General features: G+C 48.1%; 1 protein-coding gene, 1 non-coding gene and 1 pseudogene across 2 annotated transcripts in view; all 3 read left to right on the top strand.

The window, feature by feature from the left end:
- DPYSL2 (dihydropyrimidinase like 2) overlaps positions 1 to 19,164 on the top strand; it is a 149,978-nt gene that overhangs the window by 49,425 nt on the left and 81,389 nt on the right. The gene's annotated exons all lie outside the window — the stretch shown is intronic.
- LOC127490399 (U6 spliceosomal RNA) lies at positions 6,482 to 6,588 on the top strand. The gene has a single exon (XR_007918361.1). It is a non-coding gene; the product is annotated as a U6 spliceosomal RNA (small nuclear RNA).
- Positions 8,431 to 9,809, top strand: LOC138848455 (phosphoserine aminotransferase pseudogene; annotated as a pseudogene).

The following is a 19,164-nucleotide window of genomic DNA, read 5'->3' as shown; positions in this document are numbered from 1 at the left end:
CATCCTGGGAGTGAACCAGCAGATGGAAGATCTCTCTCTGTCTCTCTCTCTCCCTCCTTCCCACCCTCCCTCTCTCCCTGAAACTTTGACTTTCAAAATAAATAAGTTTTCAAAAAAAAGATACATCTGATAGAGGGCTGTTATCCAAAATATGCAAATAACTTTTAAAACTCAACAATAAGCAAACAAACAATCTATTAAAAAATGTGCCTAATACTAAAAGAGACACCTCACTAAAGAAGATACCCAGATGGGAAATAAGCCTGTGCATGATGCTCCACATTGTAGGTCATCAAAACAACAACAAAATACCAATGCACACCTATTAGAATGGCCCAGATCCAGAGCAGATGTTCTTGAAGATGTGGAGCAACAGGACCCCTCATCTGCGACTGGTAAGGATACAAAATGGTCAGCCCCAATGGAACAGGATAGAAACGCCAGAGATCATTCCATGCATCTACAACCAACTTATCTTTGGCAGAGGAGCTTAAATCAATCCCTGGAGCAAGGACAGTCTCTTCAACAAATGGTGCTGGGAAAACTGGATCTCAGCATCCAGAAGTATGAAGCAAGACCCCTACCTCACATTTTACACAAAAATCCACTGACCCGACAGCATCAAATTATTAGAGAACATTGAGGAAACCCTGTAAGACATTGCCTTAGGTGAAGAGTTCTTGTAAAAGACCCCGGAGGTACAAGCAATCGAAGCCAAAATGACAAATGGGATTACATCATATTGAAAAGCTTCTCTACTGCAAAAGAAACAGCAAAGTGAAGAGGCAACTGACAGAATGGGGAAGATTATTTGCAAGCTATGCAACTGATAAAGGATTAACAACCAGAATATATAGAGATTAAGAAACTCAACAACAACAAAATAGCCCAGTGAAGAAATGGACTTAAACAGGCAGTTTTCAAAAGAGGGAATCCAAATGGTCAACAGACACATGAAGAAACGCTCAGAATCACAGCCATCAGGGAAATGCAAATCAAAACCACAATGAGGTTTCACCTCACCCCCATTAGAATGGCTTTCCTACAGAAATCAACAAACAACAAATGCTGGTGAGGATGTGGGGAAAAGGTACCCTATTCCACTACTGGTTAGAATGTAAACTGGTAAAGCCACTATGGAAGACAATATGGAGATATCTCAGAAATCTGAATATAAACCTGCCATATGACCCAGCCAGCCCACCCCTGGGAATTTACCCAAACGAAATGAAATCAGCATATAAATGAGTTAGCCATATGTTCTCCCTGATCTGTGATAACTAATAGAGCACCGAAAAGGTAATCTGTAGAAATGAAATCGACACTCTTGAGAAGTGATGACTTTGACAAGTCTCAATTGTTGAGGAAAACTTTTTTTCCCATACTGTTCATTGAACTATTTACTTAACATAGAATTAATCATATGTGTATAAAGTTAATTGAAAATAGACCTTAGTGGGGGCTGGCCCCGTGGCCTACTTGGTTGGTCCTCTGCCTGCAGTGCTGGCATCCCATATGGGTGCCTGGTTCTAGTCCCGCTTGCTCCTCTTCCAGTCCAGCTCTCTGCTGTGGCCCGGGAAGGCAGTGGAGGATGGCCCAAGTGCTTGGGCCCTGCACCTGCATGGGAGACCAGGAAGAACCACCTGGCTCCTGGCTTCAGATCGGCGTAGCTCTGGCCGTAGTGGCCATTTGGGGGGTGAACCAATGGAAGGAAGACCTTTCTCTCTGTCTCTCTCTCACTATCTATATCTCTACCTGTCAAATAAATAAAAGAAAAGAATAGAAAAGAAAGGAAAAGAAAATAGACCTTAGTAAAAAATGAGAGTGGGAATAGGAGAGTGAGGAGGAAGAGTAGTAAGAGAGTGGGTGGGATGGCGGGCACAGTGGGAAGAATCACCATGTTCCTAAAATTTTAATTATGAAATGTATGAGTTTGTATTCCTTAAATAAAATATTTCTGAGGGAAAAAATTGTCAGCCATCTTGGAAAACAGTTCAGCAGTTTCTCATGAAACTGAATAGACTTTTACCGCATGATCCAGCAGTCACATCCTTGGCATTTTCCCAGATGACATGAAAACATACCCATGCAACATTCTGCTCAGGAATGTTTGCAGCAGCTTTTTTCCTAAGTGTGAAAACTTGGAAGCTACCAAGATGTCCTTCAGTAGGTGAATGGATAAACAGTCTGTAGTACATCTAGATGATGGAATATTTTTCAGTGATAAAAATAAGTGAGCTATCAAGCCATGGAAAGCAGTGGATAAACCTTAAATGCTGATTGCTCAGTGAAGGAAGCCAATCTCAAAAGGCTACATACTGGAGTAGGCTCAAAGGCCTAGAAGGTTAAGCCTCTGCCTGCAGCACCAGCGTCCCATATGGGAGTGCCTTTTTGAGTCCCGGCTGCTCCACTTCCAATCCAGCTCCCTGCTAATGGCCTGTGAAAGCAGTGGAAGATGGCCCAAGTTCCTGGGCCCCTGCATCCATGTGGGAGACCGGAAGAAGCACCTGGTATAGGGTCTTAGTCCACCCGAACGAGGATGGACTGGGTCCGAGGAAATGTAAGTGCACTGCTCAGCCGTTCCCCAGCCTCCCTTGATCCCGGAGACAGTCAGATGCAGTGGGGAGTCAAGTCAGGCAAGAACTCGTTTATTGCGCGCGTAGCAAAGCCTTTTAAAGCACGAAACCACAGGACATAAGGACCAACCAGTTACTTAAAAGGTCATTTTACAGGGCGGCGATTTTTAACAGGACCAACCATATGTCTATACACTTGTCTTTTTTTTATAGTTTTTTTTTTATTTAATAAATGTGAATTTACAAAGTGCAGCTTTTGTATTGTTGTGGCTTCCCCCCCACAACCTCCCTCCCTCCCGTGGCCCTCCCCTCTCCCACTCCCTCTCCCATCCCACCCTTCATCGAGTTTCATTTTCAATTACCTTCATATACTGAAGATCAACTTAGTATATTCTAAGCAAGGATTTCAACAGGCTGCACTCACACAACTGCACAAGGTATAGGGTATTGTTCGACTAGTAGTGTTGTTTTTAAGTTTCATAGAACACATTAAGGACAGAGATCCTACGTGGGGAGCATGTACCCAGTGACTCCCGTTGTTGATTTAACACTTGGCACTCTTATTTATGACGTCAGCAATCACCCGAGACTCTTGCTATGAGCTGTCTAGGCTATGGAAGCCCCTTGAGTTCACGGACTCTGAACTTCTTTAGTCAAGGCCGTATCACAGTGGAGGTTCCTTCCTCCCTTCAGAGAAAGGCGCCTCTCTCCTTGATGGCCTGTTCCTTCTGCTGGGGTCTTGTTCACCAGGATCTTTCATTTAGATTGTTTTTTGCCAACATGTCATGGCTTTCCATGCCTGTGAGACTCTCATGGACCTTTTAGCCAGATCTGAATGTCCCAAGGGTTGATTCTGAGGCAGGAGTGCTGCCATTCTATGAGTCTGCTGTGTGTCCTGTTTCCCCCGCAGGATCATTCTCTCCCTTTTAATTCTATCCTTCATTATTTGCTTACACTGGTCTTATTTGTGAAATCTCATTGACACATACCCAATCTTTTTGATCAGTTGTGTATTTATACTTATCACTTTACCAAGTGCGCTGACATTGGTACCTGCCTCCTTGGTAAGATTGAGTTGAAATCCCTTGGCACATTTCTAGTTCCACCATTGGAGGTAAGTCTGAGTGAGCATGTGCCAACCTATATATCTCCTCCCTCTCTTATTCCCACTCCTATCTTTAACAGAGATCACTTTTCTGTTAATTTTTAAACGCCTAAGAATGATTGTGCATTGATTACAGAGTTCAACCAGTGGTCTTATGTAGAACAAACAGAGCAACAACAACAACAACAACAACAAAAATACTAAAAGGAATAAAATAGTAAGTTGTTCCTCAACAGTCTAGACAAGGGCTGATCATGTCATTGTCTCTCATAGTGTCCATTTCACTTCAATGGGTATCATTTTAGATGCTCGTTTAGTTGCCGTCAATCAGGGAGAACATATGATATTTGTCCCTTTTGGACTGCTTATTTCATTCAGCATGTTTTCCAGCTTCCTCCATTTTGTTGTAAATGCCTGGATTTCATTGTTTTTTACTGCTGTATAGTGTTCCATAGAGTACATATCCCATAGTTTCTTTATCCAGTCATCCGTTGATGAACATTTAGGTTGATTCCATGTCTTAGCTATTGTGAATTGAGCTGCAACAAATATTGAGGTGCAAATGGCTCTTTTTTTCTCCCCTTTAATTCCATTTGGGTAAATTCCAAGGAGTGGGATGGCTGGGTCCTGTGGTAGTGCTATATTCAGGTTTCTGAGGATTCTCCATACACTTGTCATCAGTTGTCGTCACCTGGCCTGATGTTGTGTGGCCAATTAGCTGTGGTGGTAAACAACTTTGGGTTCCACCCACCTTACTTCCTTTGGGCGCCATCTTTGAATTGCCTCATGTGCCTAATTTCCCTGCAACCTGGCTCCTTGCTTTGTCCTGGCCCAGCCCTTGTTGTTAATGGCTGTGTGGGGAGTGAACCAGCAGATAGAAGACCTTTCTCTCTGTCTCTCCCTCTGTTTGTCTGTCTTCTAATAAATAAATAAATAAATCTTTAAAAAAAAAGAAGACCATAATTCCCATATCATAATTAACAGTTCCAATTGGCACAGTACTTGTGAGGGAAGAAGAGAGTTAACAGATGAGAAAAAAAAAAGTGCTGTATACTGTATGTATGACTTAAACTATATGATAGTCTGGGAAAGACAAAATTTTGGAATCAATGAAAAGCTGGTGGTGGCCAAGAGTTTAGAAGGTGCGTGCGGTTGTAATAGTGAGTGGAGCACTGAGGATTTTTAAGGCAGTGAAACTTTTTTATGATACTGTAGTGAGTGGATCCATTTACTACCTTTTCAAAACTCATAGAATACATAATACCAAAAATAACAAAATGTAAACTATGGACTTCACTTAACAACACATCAGTATTGGCTCATCAGTTTTAACAACAGCATCACTGATGCAAGATGTTAATATGCTAATGATGGTGGAAACTGTGTGTGGGGGGCTTTATATGGAAACCTTTTTGCTAGTTTTTGCTCAAATTTTCTGTAAACCTAGAACTGCACTAAAAAATAAAGTCTGTTCATTTTAAAAGATAGAATTGCAATATACAAACTGCTTTGTAATTAATCTGTGTAATTGTACATGTATTAAAATTAATAGTTATATGGTTGGATGTACTATGAATTTAAATAATTTTCTATTATTTTTAACTTGTTTTTAAAATATTTATTTATTTATTTATTTGAGAGGCAGAGTTACAGAGAGGGAGAAGGAGAGGCAGAGGCAGAGAGGGAAGTCTTCCATTGGCTTGTTCACTCCCCAAATGGCCACAACAGCCAGGAGGCAGGAGCCTCATCCGGGTCTCCCCCATGGGTCAGGGGCACGAGTACCTGGGCCATCTTCTGCTGCTTTCCCAGGCACATTAGCAGGGAGCTAGATTGGAAGTCGAGCAGCTGGGACTTGAACCCGTATCCATATCGGATGCCAGTGCTACAGAGGGGAGCTGAACTCACTGCTCCACAGTGCCGGCCCCTGTTTTTATTTTTTAAGCTATTTCTAGTAGTACTGTGAAGAACATCCCCAAATATGAATATTTATCCCTTATTTCTTTAGGATAAGTTTCTGGAAAAAATTTCTGTATCAAAGGGCAGTTGCATTAAAGAATTTAACAGTACTTTCCTACATAAAGGTTGTACCAATTTACATCCCTTGAAAGAAATGAAAGGGCCAGTTCATTCACATGTTGGCACATACTTGGTATTTCCATCTTTTCAAGCTTCACCTGCTTGACAGCTAAAATATAACATGTTGGGACAGGTGTCATGGTGCATTGGGTTCACCTGCCACTTGGGATGCCTGCATTCCATGTGGGGGTGCTGGTTTGAGTCCTAGCCACTCCACCTTCCTGCTAACATACCTGGGAAGGCAAAAGATTATGGCCCAAGTACTTGGGTCCTTGCACCCATATGGGAGACCTGAATTGTGTTCTAGGATTTTGACATCATCCTGGCCCTGTCCTGGCTGTTGCAGGCACCTGGGGGAATGAATCAGTGTATGGAAGATCTCTCTCCCTCTCTCTCTGTCAATCTACCTTTCAAATAAATAAATAAATAAAACAAAATAATTCAGTAAAATATATTAAAAACATACTGTCTCAATTTTTAAAAATTTCCCTTTTGATTAATAGCAAAGTTAAATATATTTTCTTATATTTGTTGATTGTCTTATTTCTTATGAATTGCCTGTTTATGTCCTTTTCTTAAGTGTAGTGGAATGTTCATCCTTAACTTATGATTTGTAAAGAGTTAATGAATGATAGAAACTCTTTATTGTCATGGATTCCAAATAATTGTTCATGACTTACCACCTGCCTTTGAATTTTATGTGTGATATTAAGAATGATATTTAGTGCTCGCTTCGGCAGCACATATACTAAAATTGGAACAATACAGAGAAGATTAGCATGGCCCCTGCACAAGGATTTCACGCAAATTCGTGAAGCGTTCCATATTTTTAGTTTTTAGATTGACTATCTAATAAATTCTGTATTCTCTAAAATTCAAAAAAAAAAAAAAAAAGAAAAAAAGGAAAAGAGTGATATTTACATTTGCCGTATCATCAGCTCTAGTGATTTCTTTCTTTCTGGTGCCTTGCTGTGCTGTCATGCTTCTCTAGTTATCCTCCAGCCACCCCAAGTTCTCTAAGCTCTGGCTTGAATTACACGGAGCAAGTTCCAACAGGGGGTGGGGGTCACCAGGGGAAGCCCCCTGGGATTGCAGCCTTCTGTGATGACTCAGGAGTAGCATTGCTCGTACTGGAAGTTATTAAGCATGGCTGGAGACCACCTCCCCATTCTCAATAGCCCCTTCTCCACTTCTCCTTGCTTCACATTCCAGCTTTGCCATAGTTTGTCTGTAGGAGATACTCTGTTAATAAAGTAAGAATGAAGATATGGCTCAGCTCAAAAGAGTGTAGGGGCAAGCATTTGTCATGGCGGGTAAACCTCCATCTCACATCAGAGTGGTTGGGTTCAAGTCCTCATCCAGCTTCCTGCCAACGTACATCTTTGGAGGCAGCAAGTGATGGCTCAAGTACTTCAGTTCCTGCCACCCATGTGGAAGACCTGCATTGAGTTTCTGGCTTCTGGCTTTGGCATAGCCCAGCCCTGGCTGTTGTAGGCATTTGCGAGTAGATCGGCAGATGGGAGATCGCTCCCTGCCTTAGTCTCTATCTCTCTGCTTTTCAAATAAATAAAAAAAATTTTAAAGTGTAATTATTAGAAGCACACAGGAACATTCTATTTATTTATTATTTTTAGAAAGATTTATTTATTTGAAAGGTAGAGTTATGGTGGGGGGGGCGGGGAGACAGAAAGAGAAAGAGATCTTCCATCAACTGGTTCACTCCCCAAATGGCTACAAGATGGGCTGGGCTGGTCCTAAACCAGGAGCCTGGAACTCCATCCGGGTCTCCCATGTGGGTGGCAGGGGCCCAAGCACTTGGACTATCTTCTGCTGCTTCCCCAGATGGATTAGCAGGGGGTTGGATTGGAAGTGAGGCAGCCAGGACTTGAATCGGCTCCCATATGGGATTCTGGCATTGCAGGTAGTGCCTTAATATGCTGCTTCTCAATGCCAGACCTGATATGACCATTCTTGACACACTTGGTGGCATACCTTAGCCCACCCTGAGAGTGTGTTTCCGAAGTTTCTCAAAAGCAGGTGTATTCCCGCCCTGTAGACCAGACCTCAGTTGGGTTATGTACGAATGAGCAGTAAGAAACTCTGGGAGCTGTGCCAAAGGATTTGCTCACTTCATCCTGTATTTGAGAGTACCGTTAGCTTTACGATCACAGCCCTCTGCTGATGGTGTGGACTTAGCCTGGCTGACGGTCTGAACTCCATATACTCGATCTTGAAGGTGAACATCAGTGTTTCTGCAGCCTGAGATCACAGTGGGCCAGATTCCACGAGAACCTCTCGGTGCTTTGCTGAAAATACCAGAACAGTAAGCAGGTTTAGGGGCACAGGGAGATTTCTGTAAGGATTTTCTGGGCCTTGCAGGCTCTGTTTCTGCACTGTGGATAATTTATATTCTCAGGAAAGGTACATGTGGACCTTGGTATGCTCTGTGTAAGTGCGAGCCACTGGAGTTAGTTTGTAGAGCCCACTTAGTTTTCACCAGAAAGGAAAGAAGCAGTATTAATTATAGGATGCATGTTTTTGCAGACTCTGGGCCTTAAGAGAACTTGAGCTGAGCTAGGTTTTTCCCAGAGGAAGAGTAGTTACTGCAAGAGCGCTGTGGCCCCTGGTTATTATGTTGTACTATTGCCGTCGCCTTCTGCCTGCCCCCAGCAACCTTGGAAGAAGTGAGGCCACAAATGAGAAGGGCAGGGAGGGGGAAGGCAGCCAGCGCTGGGCGCACACTTGGCGCGGCGCGTCCGGGGACACCCGCTGGACACACTGTGGCTCCTCAGTAGCTGACTCACTGCCCGCACCGCGGCACCATGGATTCTCTGAGGCTGATTGTCAACTTCAGGCCGGGCCCGCCAAGCTTCGTGCCCGGTATTGTTAGAGATACAGGAAGAATTACTGGACTACAAAAGACTTGGCATTAGTACCCTTGAAATGAGTCATAGGTTCTCAGATTTTGTCAAGATTGTTCACAACACAGAGAATCATGTGGGGGAATTGTTAGCCGTTCCAGAGAAGTACAAGGTGATTTTTCTGCAAGGAGGTGGCCATGGCCAGTTCAGTGCTGTCCCCTTAAACCTGACTGTCCTGAAACCGGAAGGTGTGCTGACTATGTGGTGACAGGACTTTGGCCAGCAAAGGCTGCAGAAGAAGCTAAGAAGTTTGGGACTGTGACTATCATCCACCCTAAACTGTGGAGTTACACAAAAATCCCAGGTCCAAGCATCTGGAACCTTAATCCAGATGCCTCCTACGTGTACTATTGCGCAAATGAGACAGTGCACGGCGTGGAGTTTGACTTCGTGCCTGATGTCAAGGGAGCCATTCTGGTTTGTGACATGACCACAAACTTCCTCTCCAGGCCAGCAGATGTTTCCAAGTTTGGTGTGATTTTTGCTGGTGCCCAGAAGAACGTGGGCTCTGCAGGAGCCACGGTGGTGATTGTCCGCGATGACCTGCTGGGGTTCGCCCTCCGAGACTGCCCCTCTGTCCTGGAGTACACAGTGCAGGCCACAAGCAACTCCTTGTACAACACGCCCCGTGTTTTAGCATCTGTGTCGTGAGCTTGGTCCTGGAGCAGATTAAGAACAATGGTGGGGCAGCTGCCACAAAGAAACTCAGCACCATCAAGTCTCAAAAGATTTATGAAATTATCAATAACTAGCAAGGATTCTACCTCTGCCTGGTGGAGCCCCGAAATGGAAGCATGATGAATATTCCATCCCATATCGGCAACACCAGGGGGGACGAAGCTTTAGAAAAAATGATTCCTCAATAAAGCTCTGGAGCTCCATATGATCTCCCTGAAAGCACCCAGGTCCATAGGAGGCATCTGGGTCTCTCTATAATGCTGTCACCATCGAAGCCGTTAGGAGCTATGAACACTCCCTGCCCTTGAACTGTGAATAAAATAGAAAGTAGCTGGGGAGTGGCACCCAACTTAACAAATAGTGCATATGCTTATTATAGATTTTTCTTGCTTCAGACAGCAGCACTGGTGGGACCCCTGGCCAATGGCCACCTTCATTCTGACTTAAACTGGAAGTTTTTTGAGAAAAATCTCCCTGTTCTTGACCAGCGTCCCACGTCCAACACCCCCACTATTCTAGCATTTCGAGAGAACCGCCATTCATGGCAATGCAAACTGCAAATCTGGGATTCCTACTTGATGTTTTCTTCCATTCACCCACATCCAGGAAGAGCTGGTGGAAGAGGAGACATTTATCTGCAGATGCTTGATTCCTGGCTCTGCCACTACTGAGTTTTGTGTCCTGGAGAAAGTTCTTCAGTGTCTCTGTTTCCACCTCACAGGGGGGTTGTGAGGATTACATGCAGTTTGGATGAGGATTAACCAGAGTTAATGGGTGCAAAGTGCTTAGGTCACGGCCTGGCACAGTACTTAGTGAGAAAGTGACAGCATTTCTCTCTGTCCATTTCTTCTCACCTCCAGTCTTAGCCACATTCAGCTGTCACCTTCTTCCTGGATTGCCTCCTAGCAAACCTGTCAGCACAATGCATCCAGAATGCTACACACATGGTATGACTCAGATTAAGTTTCTCTCTGATGATGACTGCTAAATGGTTTCCTTCCAAACACAGAATAAAACCTCAGTGTGTTCCCGTGTCCTAGCACGTCTTGTGCGTGTGGTCCCTGCCCACTGCTTTGACTTCAGTTGTCGAAGACGAGTGCTGCTGGGTAACAGGCAGCCCCAGATTGGCAAAAACCAACCAGCTTTTTATGCTAATGGACCCCAGGGTCAGGACCAACACTGGAGAGCAAGGATGTATTCTCTCTGCTTCAAGAGTCTAGAGACTTATTTGGGAAAATTTGAATGACTTTGGGTGACTTGAACAACAGGGGTGGTGTCATCTGGAGCCTTCTTCATCCACCTGTCTGGCACCTTGGGGTGATGGTTGAAAGGCTGGGCTCCTCTGGGACTGGCCACTGGAGTTTCTTTGTAGCTTGGGCTTCATTACAGCATGGTAGTCTGGGGGTGGTTAGAGAATTCATGGGGTGGGTCAAAACTCAGACCGTGCCTTTTGTGCCTGCTCTCAGAAGGGCATCGCTTCTCTTCTGCCACACTGTGCTGGTCAGAGCCATCACACGTCCTCCCAGATTCAAGAGGAGGACACCCAGATCCATCTCTCCACAGAAGGATGTCAGGGATTTGCAGCGGTGCCTTTTTTTTGACAGGCAGAGTGGACAGTGAGAGAGAGAGACAGAGAGAAAGGTCTTCCTTTACAGTTGGTTCATCTCCCAACGGCCACTGCGGTTGGTGCGCTGCGGCTGGCGCACCACGCTGATCCAAAGTCAGGAGCCAGGTGCTTCTCCTGGTCTCCCATGGGGTGCAGGGCCCAAGCACTTGGGCCATCCTCCACTGCACTCCCAGGCCACAGCAGAGAGCTGGCCTGGAAGAGGAGCAACCGGGACAGAATCCGGCGCTCTGACCAGTACTAGAACCCTGGGTGCTGGCGCTGCAGGTGGAGGATTAGCCTATTGAGCTGTGGCACCGGCCTGCGGTGCCTTTGAGCTGCCTTCCATACCAAGACTCGTTTCTGTTCCAAAAAACCCACCTAATCCTAACCTCAGAGTTTGTCTACCCTTCCTGTGTCTTCTTATATAAACTGCCTTCTCCCAGAGGGCTGGCCTCTCCTACTGTTAACCCAGAGACCAAGTCTCCATTCTTTATTCACAGACCGAGTCTGAAACTTTGCAGCCAGCGTGGGGGCCCCGGTGCCTCCTCTCAGAGTTGAAGTCTTGAGCTCAGCCGCCAGGCCCCGCATTCTGACGGCTCCTGCAGAGGCTGAGTCCTGACCTGAGCTGCCTGAGGCATGTCCACCGTTTCCCTCCCTGGGGGGAGTCCGAGTATTTGCTCTTGGTACCAAATCACCAGTTCAATGTCAGCTGCCTGGAGAAACCTTCCTAGGCCACCCTGTCTCTCTACCTGTCAGCTGTTAGTTTCCTTGATGGCACTTCCTGCAGTCTGCAGTTACCTTGTACGTTTGTTTCCTGACCTGTTTATCAAATGATCACTCCTTGTAGAAGGTAACTTCCGTGAAGACAGGAGTGTTCGTAGTTTATTATCATTGTTTTTTTTTTTTGTTTTTTTTTTTTTTGTTTTTTTTTTTTTTGACAGGCAGAGTGGACAGTGAGAGAGAGAGACAGAGGGAAAGGTCTTCCTTTTTTCTGTTGGTTCACCCCACAGTGTCCGCTGTGGCCAGGTTGCTGCGCTGATCTGAAACCAGGAGCCAGGTGCTTCTCTTGGCCTCCCATGCGGGTATAGGGCCCAAGGACCCAGGCCATCCTCCACTGCACTCCCGGGCCACAGCAGAGAGCTGGCCTGGAAGAGGGGCAACCAGGACAGAATCCGGCGCCCTGACCTGGACTAGAACCCAGTGTGCTGGCGCTGCAGGCGGAGGATTAGCCTAGTAAGCAGTGGTGCCGGCCTTATCATTGTTCTGTTCTTTAGCTCATCAAAGACACTTTTAATGTCATCTTGCTGAAGGGAGTTTAGAAAGGTCAGAAATGAAGATTGGGAAGTCAAACATCTAAGTGGTTGTGGAAACCATGGCAGAGAAAGAGGCTTAGGCGGGGATCTCGGGGATTGCCACTGTTTAGGGTAGGGTAAGAGGAGCTCACACCGAGCATTTAGAAAGTCATAAAGTGTGAGTGGAGCCAGGGGAAGTGTCCCAGAAGCAAGGGAGGGGGAGTGGAAGGAACAATGTTGGGATGCACAGGGAGGTCTGCTGGAGTAGTCACCAGAGCTCTTTCAGGGGAGTCAGGCTGAGAGGCCAAGTGCAGTGACTTGAGAAGAAAAATGAAGGTGAGGACGTGGAGACCCAGGTGTAGGTCACATTGTCCAAAAGCTTAAGCTTGAAGAAAAGATGCCCAGACAACAGCTAGTGGGGGACACGGGCCCAAGAGGGGGTGGGCAAGGCTGGCGGAGGGTGTCAGACTCACAGGGGTGAGTAGTGGACAGGAAGAGGTGGAGATCCAGGAGAGAGGAGGTGAGCATCAGCAGAGAGAGGGGAATATGCCGGGAGCAGACTGACTGCTCCTGTGAGACTTTTCCAGGAGAAATGATCAGTGTGCAGGACTCACTCCTAGGAGTACCCATTCCATTCGTGTTTTATTTATTTTAAAGGCAGAGAAACACGAGCCAGACACATCTCCCATCTGCCGGTTCAGGTTCACTCCCTGGTGCCTCCAATAGGCTGGACTAGCCCAAAGCCAGGAGCCAGGAACTCAATCCAGGTTTCCCGCACAGGTGGCAAGGAGCCAGCTACGAGAGCCATCAGCTGCTACCTTTCCGAGTGTGCATTAGTGGACGCTGGAATCAGTACCAGAGAGGGGACTCTAACCTGTGCACTCCGGAGTGGGATACAGGCATCCAAGTGAGGTCTTAACCACAGGGCCCAAGGCCTGCTTCCCCGTCCTACTCCATCTAGTTTTAATTCCTTGTTCAGCACCCGCATTGCCAGCCGGACTGTGAATTGCAGCGGGGCGGGAGTGAGTATGAGCCAGGAAGAATGGCAGCAGCTGTGACCGCTGCTGAGCGGTGTGAGGAGGACCAAGAGAGGGACACGGGGAAGGCTCCTCTGGGGTAACCTTTGAGGTGGGCCAAGGTTTCTCTTGCTGCTCCTAACAGCGTGTGTGAAGGCGATAGCGAATCTTAGGTTTGCTCTAGTACAGGGAGGTTGCAGGGTGTGCGTAACAGAAGGATACTGCTGTTGACAGCCATTCTGGTGATGGGCCAGGGGCCCAGCTCTGAGTGCAGAAAAGTGATTTCTCTTGTCTTGATGATGTGGTGAGGAGAGGAGGGCTGGGGTAGCCCTGAGAGTGAATGAGTGAAGATAAGGGGAGGCCAAGACCACTGAGAAGGTCAAGAAGTTGAAGGAATTCCTAAATTTGGGGCCGGCACTGTGGCGTAGTAGTTTAAGCCTCCGCCTGCGGCACCGGCATCCCATGTGGGCACCACTTTGAGTCCCGGCTGCTCCACGTCCAATCCAGCTCCCTGCTAATGGCCTGCGAAATTAGTAGAAGATGGCCCAAGTATTTGGGCCCCCTGCACCCATGTCGGAGACCCAGAAGAAGCTCCTGGCTCTTGGCTCTGGATCGGCCCAGCTCTGGCTGTTGAGGCCATTTGGGAAGTGAATCAGCAGATGGGAGACCTCTCTCTCTGTCTCCCTCTCTCTGTAACTCTCTCAAATAAAGAAATATTTTTTTTTTAAAAGAAGGTGAAGGAACTGAGGTGTGTGTATGTGCATGTCACAGAACTTAGACTTTGAACAGGATTATGATAGGGGTTTGGGTTGAGTGACTATTGCTGTGGCAACAACAGATTCCAGTGTGTATATTGGCGCAAGCACAGGAGGAGTTTATTTCCAAGGGTATTGCCATTCAGCAGCCAGGACTGGACACGAGGTCCCCGTGCCGTGCTGTTAAATAGAGACTCAGACTGGACCTACCGTCTTTAACACATAGCTTCCAAGGCTGGCTGGGCCACTCTCATCTATCTAGGAGAAATGCACGTGGAGGAGGACATAGCAGGGTTCTCTCTGTCTCAGGCCTCCAGGAGACACCGTGGGTTGGCCAGAACTCTGTCATACGTAGCTGCTAAGGAAGCCGAGAAGAGCAGTCCACGTGCGTGCCCTGGGAGAAGAGGAGGACATGGGTTTCATGAATAGCTAGCCTTTGTCATATCACAGAACCATAAAGAGAAAGACTTAGGGCCTGAATAAATGTGCACAAGTGGCCTGGGGACTGAGAGATGACGTTAGCCAGAGGTGACTGGACTGTGATGGCCTGGAGATCACATTGTGAGGTGGACAGGTGAGGGACACAGGACTCAGACTAGGCCGACTTTGAATGTGGGACCTGTCACTCTCTAGAAGTCTGATCTCAGCCCGGTTATTTAACTTCTAGTCTTTGTCTTAGTACAATGGTACTGAATATCACTGACCTCAGTGTAGAAGGATAATGAGTGTGGATATTCTCAGAATGGCGGCTCTTCAATAGAAATTACATTTCTTTGCCTACTTATGTAAGGATCCCCAAAGTCAAAGGCAGATGGAGAGCTTTGTGCACAATGTTGGAGGAGGTCTGTGATTGGCTAGAGCAGGCCCTCCCTGAAGGCCCCCAGGGGTCAGGGAGGTAGACACATGGTCTACAAAGCGACAGAGGGAACTGAAACTCAGTCTCCGTGTCAGCTTGGGCAGAGTTGTGGGGAATGGAGCAGGGGGCACCAGCCCCTTCTCCAGAGGCAGCTCCCCACTCCTGCCTCCTGGTGCCGTGTAGTCACCGAGAGCTTGTGGCTCCAGGAGAAGGTGGCAGTGTGGAGATTTCCCGTGAAGTTCCCTAATTGTTAAATGTTGGCCGCTTAGCCGAGGCTGTGGCACAGCAGGTTAAGCTACTGCCCGCAATGCTAGCATTCTATACAGGCAGAAGTTCGAGTCCCATCCCATCATTGTGGGCACTGGGGGAGTGAACCAGAAGATGGAAGATCTCTCTCTCTCTCTCTTCTCTGTAACTCTGCCTTTCAAATACATTTTTTGAAAAAATGTTGGCTACAAACTCAGGGTCAGTTAAGATCACTGTGTAGGACACAGGATGGCTCTGGGCTGATCTGGCTCATTCAGAACTTGCACGTTCTGCATCTATTCAGGTCCAGCTATAGCCCTGGCTTGCAGATCTGTGCTATGCACTATGACAACCATAGCCACGAGTGGCTCTCTAAATGAAAATTAATTTAATTTAAATGAGATACAATTAAAAATTCGGTTCCTTGCCGGCGCTGTGGCTCACTAGGCTAATCCTCCGCCTTGCGGCGCCAGCACACCAGGTTCTAGTCCCGGTCGGGGCGCCGGATTCTGTCCCAGTTGCCCCTTTTCCAGGCCAGCTCTCTGCTGTGGCCAGGGAGTGCAGTGGAGTATGGCCTAAGTGCTTGGGCCCTGCACCCCATGGGAGACCAGGACAAGCACCTGGCTCCTGGCTACTGCCATCGGATCAGCGCGGTGCGCCGGCCTCAGTGCGCCGGCCGCGGCGGCCATTGGAGGGTGAACCAACGGCAAAGGAAGACCTTTCTCTCTCTGTCTCTCTCTCTCACTGTCCACTCTGCCTGTCAAAAAAAAAAAAAAAAAATTCGGTTCCTCAGTTGCACTCACCATGTTTCAGGTGCTCCAGAGCCGTGTGGACCCAGTAGCTACTTGGGCTGGGTAGTATGGAGAGTTATTAAATTAAGTGCTGCTCCCTGAATGAAAGGGGCTTGAAAGAGAGGCTCCGTGGTATCAGAAAAGGTTCCCTTTCAGCTGGCGCCACGGCTCACTAGGCTAATCCTCCGCCTGCGGTGCCGGCACCCCGGGTTCTAGTCCAGGTTGGGGCGCCGGTTCTGTCCCAGTTGCTCCTCTTCCACTCCAGCTTTCTGCTGTGGCCTGGGAAGGCAGTGGAGGATGGCCCAAGTGCTTGGGCCCTGCACCCGCATGGGAGACCAGGAGAAGCACCTGGCTCCTGGCTTCGGATCGGTGCAGCGCCGGCCGTGGCGGCCAATGGGGGGTGAACCAATGGAAGGAAGGCCTTTCTCTCTGTCTCTCTCTCTCTCATTGTCTAACTCTGCCTATCAAAAAAAAAAAAAAAAAAAAAAAAAAAAAGAAAAAGTTTCCCTTTCTTACACACAGATGTGGTTATGTCCTGTCTGTGATGATTTATTAGGTGTTGTCACACACGGACCGTCTATTGAGCCAGGAAGGGGGTCATGGGGGAGACTCCTGCCCAGTTTGCTATTGTCTAGGAGCGAGTGGGAGATGTTGCTCTGAGTTGTTGAGATCTAACAGTGCTGGATGAGTGCACTCATCCATTCTGCCTGGCTCTGTAGTCCGAGTGCACAAGCTGAGATACACCCCCTGTATGGGGAGGGGGTATTATATTTAACACCCTGGAGGCAAGGCTCTGGGTTCTTGCAGTGGGAAGGAAGGGCCATGATCTGCCTTAGGTCATTCTATGCCAGGACGGATATTGAAGGAGGTTGAGGCTGCTGGTTTAGTTGGGCAGGTAGAGTGCATTGAACAGTCCAGCTGTCTGCATTCCAGGCCAAATGGGTGGCATTGGTAGTGGCTGACTGTGGGCAGGGAGCTTTGAGGTGCAGAGACTCATGGGGAACCAAGAGCAGGGCACTCTGGTCAGCACTGTGTGGGAGGTCTACCCGTGTGTATCATATGCCAGTGCCTGGAGTCCCCTGGGCTGGGGTCAGGGATGGGGTTGCCATACTTAACACGAGGGTTGCCAGGGCCTGGGCAGGACCTGAGTCTCAGAGGGGGATGGGTAGGCTCCGACTGATGTCCTGCTCTTGGAAGGGGCCTGGACGTACACTCAGAAATCACAAGAGCCCTCTCCCCAGTGGATCTCTGTAGGAGGGGAATGGTAGCTTGGGAGAGCCCCCCAGTTGTTTGTGGTCAAATGCTGAGTCGTTCTTAGGGGAAAACCACCAGATAACAAATCTCTGACTCCAGAGCCCTGTGACCTTTGCCCCCCATGGACTTTATTGGAAACTGGACCAAGTGTGATTGACAGATGTTGGGGGTTCGTAGGCTTAGGACACTAACCACGGCCACAACAAATCTCTCACCAGCTTGACAGGAAGGGCAAGGAGTAAAAGATGAGGAGATGGAGACTAGAAAGGAGGTCGCTGTGGTCCTCCCGGGAACTTTAACTAAAACACAGGACCTGAGACAGGCTCTGGCTGCGCATTGTGTGCCTGGGAAGAGTGTGTTGAACTCCAGTCCCAGTGTGCCTCTATTGTGTCATTGAGACTTTTATCCAAAGAGTTTATTAATTTATTTATCTATCCACCCTTCACCCATCATGTACCCACCTATCATCCTCTGCGATTGATCCCTTTATCTATGGATCCATCCATCCATCCATCCATCCATCTTTGAGAGTTTGTGTGTCTACTGTATGTACAACCCATGGTGGGTGCCAGAAGTCCCCAAGAAGCTGTTGTCTAGGGGGAGGCGCTGTGTGGTGATGAATGGTATGGGAAACTGCTTCAGGTGCTCTGCTGTAGTCTGTGCCGGGGCAGGCAGAGGGGCCGGCCAGCTCAGCCTGGGGTTCGGATGGCTGCACAGAGCAGGTGACAGTGGGAGGCTCAGAGGGGGAACACAGAAGCCAGGTGTGTGTACTTAGGCTCTGCGGCCACAAGCTGCCCTACACCTCTGGACAAGGCAAAGATGATGCCCCTGGGACGCCACTGGCCCTGGATAGAGAGGAGGAGCGGTGAAGGGCATGCACCCTGCCCCCACCTGGTCTCTCAAGCCCTCAGGGTTCCGTTCTTCCAGTCCATGCCCAGTCACCTTACAGGGGCCTGTTTGCTAGTCTTACTTCCTCTCTCATTCCCAACAGAATGGAAAGACCCCCTGTGTGCGGGAGTGCAGGCACCGGTTCATCCATTGCTCTGACTGCGGCCTCCCTGTTTCTAGGAGGGGAATTTAGTTCAGTGGCCCACAGGCGAGACTGGCAGTCGGCTCACAGCACAGCTACGCCGGCTGCTCATTTTGTCAATGATTTTCTGGTCTGTGGCTGTCCTGGTAAGGATCCTATTTGGTTTCTTGGGGGATGCTGGGTGTGCTCAGAAGCTGGAGGGAGAGCAGCCTTGGGACTGCTGGTTCTCAGGAGTGGGGGTTGGGGGGGGCAGACAGACCCAGCCCTGGTGTCTGGAAGCACAGCTTCCTGCAGCTGGCGAAGCCCTACGTGTGCAGCACCACGCACCCTCAGGCCTGACCTCCCCACACAGCACCCTCCCAGTGCCCTCTGCACACAGGCTGGGTTACAGACTCGCACACTGTACAGACGGCTCGGGCTGGGGGAGGAGGAGGGGGAAACAGACCTGATTCAGGGAGAATTCAGAACTTTGCTAAATCCTTGCACTCTCTGGACTACTTCCAAGAATTCAGACTGCGGGAGCAAACTGGCCCCAGAGAGGCCTCTGTAGGGAAACTGAGTTAACGAATATGGGCAAAAGCCATGAAATGGATTTGGGTAACGGCAGTTCTCATAACTGTTTGTGGCTGATGGTTTTAAAAGGCTTAAGCTCCTGAAATATTTACCCTGTCCAGGTTCAGATTTCTTTAAGATTTGTTTATTTATTTGAAAGGCACAGTTACAGAGAATGAGAGAGGGAGGGAAGGAGAGAGGGAGGAAGGGAGGGAGGGTGGGGGGGAGGGAAGGAGAGAGAGAGAAAGATAGAGATCTTCCATCTGCTGGTCCGCTCTCCAAATGACTGCAGTGGCCTGGGCTGGGCCAGGCTGAAGCCAGGAGCCAGGATCTTCTTCCAGGTCTCCCACTTGGATGGCAGGAGCTCAGATATTTGGGAAGTATCACTATGTTCCTAAATCTGTATATAT

The sequence above is a fragment of the Oryctolagus cuniculus genome, chromosome 2 (assembly GCF_964237555.1).
Source record: "Oryctolagus cuniculus chromosome 2, mOryCun1.1, whole genome shotgun sequence".
Classification (NCBI taxonomy): domain Eukaryota; kingdom Metazoa; phylum Chordata; class Mammalia; order Lagomorpha; family Leporidae; genus Oryctolagus; species Oryctolagus cuniculus.
This window is presented reverse-complemented; position numbering and strand designations above follow the sequence as displayed.